Genomic DNA, 3,837 nt, shown 5'->3' with positions numbered 1-3,837 from the left:
GAGGTAGTGGTCTTGGGGTACCCTCCGGAAACTCAACAGCGGATCGCTGACAACCTCAATTGCAGGTTGGCAACCTTCCCTGTGAACTACTTGGGGGTACCTGTTAGGGATTCTAGGATCCTTATTAGAGACATCGCCCCCTTAGTGGGGCGAGTTAGAGCGAAGGCCGAACCGTGGTGCGGGAGGTTCACCTCCAAGGGTAGCAAGACGGTTCTCATTGATTCGTGCCTGTCTAGTCTTCCCATGTATATCATGGGCCTGTACATCCTTCCTGAAGGGGTACATGCGGCCTTCGACAAAGAGCTCTCTCGCTTCTTTTGGCAGGACAGGTCAGGCCGCCAAAAATACCACATGGTCAAATGGGCCGATGTGTGCGCCCCCAAGGATCTTGGGGGCATAGGGATTATCTCCTCTCGTCACATGAATGTGGCCCTCATGCTGAAATGGGTTTGGAGGATCCTCTCTGACGATGGGGGTTTGTGGCTTAAGTTAATTAAGGCGAAATACCTACGGGGCCGGCCTCTGCTGGCGTGCGACCGTCGGGAGGGATCTCAGTTTTGGAGAGCCCTCCAGGACGTTAAGCATGAGGTTAGAGCGGGACTATCCTTCTCCATAGGCGATGGTAGAGGGACCATGTTCTGGCTGGACCCGTGGTTGGGCGCTAGTCCCATTTGCCTGGACTTCCCGGACCTGTTCGCCATTTGCGCCGACCCCCTATTCTTGTCGCCGACGTCGCCCAGGGGGGCTGGGATATCTTGTTCCGCCGCGGTCTTACCCAGGGAGAGGCCCTGAGTCTGGCCCGGCTACGGAACCTCCTCCCGGACGATTTGCCGGGAGGACTAGATTCGCCTTCTTGGCGCCTGACGCCCTCCGGTTCGTTCTCCGTGCGGACTGCGTATAGGGCCTTGTTTAGGGGCCCCCCGCTGCTCTGGACGGCCCCTCTTTTCAAAGCGCCTATCCCGCTTAAGACGAAGATTTTCCTATGGCAGCTGCTTAGGGATCGCCTCCCCTCTGGGGTGGAGGTTGCGAAGAGACACGGGCCGGGCGACGGGCTTTGTCCATTATGTGTGGTCCCGGAGACGACGACCCACATAATGTTCTCCTGCCCCGCGGCCCGCTTCCTCTGGAGCGTCCTCCAGGAGGCGCTGGGGCCTGAGTGGCAGGCCTCGGCCCTCGGTGAGTTCATTGAGGCCCATGCGAACAACACCGGTAGGAGGAGGCGCCTCTTCTGGTTGGTGTTCGCGGCCTTAACCTGGACTCTGTGGACTGTGCGAAATAAGATGGTCATTGAGCGTACCTTACCTTGACGCGCTTCTGACTCCTTATACTCTTTCTTGGCTTTGTTGCAGCAGTGGTACCCGTTGTGTAGGCAGCGGGACAGGGAGCGCCTGGACGGCATGTTGGAGGATCTTCTTGCGGCTGCCCGTCGCCTTTCTACGTCGTCCAGCCTCTGAGTGACCCTTCTCTTAAGGGTTGTATCGCTTTTCTAGTTCTTCTGGGCATGTTGTGCTGTTGCCCCAGCAGACTGTGGTTGTGTGTGGAGTGTTCCTGGTGTTGTATCTGAACCTTATATGGATGCGGTTGCTTTATTTATAAAGCGGGGCGAAAGCCTATTTAGAGTAAATGACCAAAGCTCGAAAAGGACGGAAGGAAGCAGGTGAACGTGAAACTCACCGTCCCTTCCTACCTTGCCACTGCACGCACGCCTGCCGGCCCGCACCACAGCGACCACACGCCCGGCCGCCGGCGGCCTTCCCGTCCCCTTGCCTCTCATCGCTGGAACGTATGCCGCTCGATGACAGGGCCCCACCAGCGCCGCCGACGTCGCCGTCCATCCCCGAGTCGAGATCTGAGTGTCGCACTGGTTCGTTTTTTTACAACTTCATCGATTTAGCTTCAAGCAATAGCAGCTTCGTCATTATTACAAATTTAGTTGATATTGGAACGCATGTCTAAGTTAGTCTTTAATTTGACCTTCCCTTTGCTTCATCGACGTGGCTTCAATTTCAGATCCCAATCGACAACCAATTCTGAAAATGATTGTTCAGCCCGCTTTGGACTGTCATCGTAGCTATCCGGTAAGGCAGAGGCGGGACAAACAGGTTCGTTTTATACAACTTCATCGATTTGTCTTCAATCGATAGCAGCTTCCGTTATTACAATTTTCAGTTGATACTGGAGCGCATGTCTCTTTCAAAGTTAGTCTTCAATTTGACCTTCCCTTTTCTTCATCGATGCGGTTTCATTTCAGATCCGAAAAGATTACCAATTCTGGAAATGAGTTCAAGCAGTTTGGACCAATCCTTGGAATGATTGTCTTTTCACCATACACCATATGTCCATATGGCAGCTGAATATAGCACATCCAGGTCCACCACAATGTCTCAATTCTGAGTGGAGATTTGCATGTGCAGATCAATGCACCGGACAACTTTGCTGCATTGTTGTTGAATGCATGAGGTATTATTTTCTAAAATTAGAGACCAAAAACATGCACATAAGAGAAATCCTGCCGTCTGTAGCAGGATAATGCAGTGTACGGTAATGGATTAACGTATCCCTGTGACTACGAACTAAATTGTCGTTTAAGTATATGCTACTATTTTTCTCTATCTAAACATGAGTGCTCACTTCAATTGCCATGCATTTTCTAAAGGTATTAGTTTTCATATAAGCCGTTGAAAGGCTCTTTTTGCATATGCTCACTACATTTCTGTTGCCTTGCATTGTCGTATCATGCCGCAGGGATCGTACTCGCTGGTTTCGCAAGCCGCATCGGTGCTCCTCTCCCCGTCTCCGTGACTAGCAGGACATTCACCTCCATCTCCATGGCGCTGCCTTCCTCTCCCCTCTCAGATGCCATCCTCCTCTGCCTAGATTATATACCTCATAAATGAATAATCCCTTCAGCTTTAGCTGATGATCCATTCGAATCATTTGGTATATCAAATTTTACTTATTGTTCTTCTGTTTTCAGATACTGCTGTATATGTTCCACTATTGTCCAACAGAGAGCACCATATGACTTCTGTTGCAGTAACTTGATGATTTCGACTTTACTTTTCATCTATTCAGAGGTATAGCAAAACAATTATCATATTGTAGTATTATGTTCTCTTCTACATGGTCAAGAAATAAAGTACAAAGCTTATGCATGATTTTCTTTCAGAGTTCACTAACAGAGTTTCAAATATTCTCACTTTTATCTTACATCAGATGTAGGCGAGATCGGTTGAAGGAATATGGCTTGCATGGGTACAAGACTGCACTGAGATCCTGAAGCATGGCACTCTGTGTCCGTGGCGACACTGTTGAGCACTCTCAGTGTGTGCAGGATTTAGCTCACATGTAGTCTATTGCTTATTCTTCAGCTGGTCATTAACATAATCCTTGGTTTTTTATATTTTGGTGATCATTAGCAGCAGACTGCCATAAAATAAAAAAGGGTCTTATAAATAAATATGATGTACTGGAAGGCTTACACCCATTTCAACAGGATGTAAAGATTTCTTATGCTGTTGCTGGTTTGATAGAGCACCTTGCAGGGCATGCACCTATTGCATTTCTTTTAGATGCATTCTGAATCATATTACACCAGCTTATGACAGCCTTCTGTTCCATTGCTGCACTCCCACCTGTTACCTTAACTCTAGCATATGCTATATCAACACAATTTATCGTATTAGCCTAATTTTTCTATCCACGTTAGTATTTTCCTTATTGTTAACCATAGATGCATATTATTATCCAAAATGTTCAGGAAAATAAAAAGTGTGCTCTAAAATTTTAATCATCGGCATTACTAGTGGTTAAAAATAGGATCAGTTATGCACAAGC

General features: G+C 48.3%; 1 long non-coding RNA gene across 3 annotated transcripts; it reads left to right on the top strand.

Annotated features, from left to right (window-relative positions):
• Positions 1–1,614: 1,614 nt before the first annotated feature.
• Positions 1,615–3,513, top strand: LOC127326978 (uncharacterized). 3 transcript variants are annotated; one of them, XR_011755473.1, is made up of 4 exons: positions 1,615–1,864; positions 2,011–2,460; positions 2,746–3,077; positions 3,217–3,513. It is a non-coding gene; the product is annotated as an uncharacterized lncRNA (long non-coding RNA). The 3 variants fall into 3 exon arrangements; XR_007868289.2 differs by having other exon boundaries at positions 1,616–1,864; positions 2,011–2,102; positions 2,252–3,077; XR_011755472.1 differs by having other exon boundaries at positions 2,011–3,077.
• Positions 3,514–3,837: the final 324 nt, after the last annotated feature.

The sequence above is a fragment of the Lolium perenne genome, chromosome 3 (genome assembly GCF_019359855.2).
Source record: "Lolium perenne isolate Kyuss_39 chromosome 3, Kyuss_2.0, whole genome shotgun sequence".
NCBI classification, from domain to species: domain Eukaryota; kingdom Viridiplantae; phylum Streptophyta; class Magnoliopsida; order Poales; family Poaceae; genus Lolium; species Lolium perenne.
The sequence above is the reverse complement of the archived record's forward strand: the minus strand, read 5'-3'. Positions and strand labels throughout refer to the sequence as shown.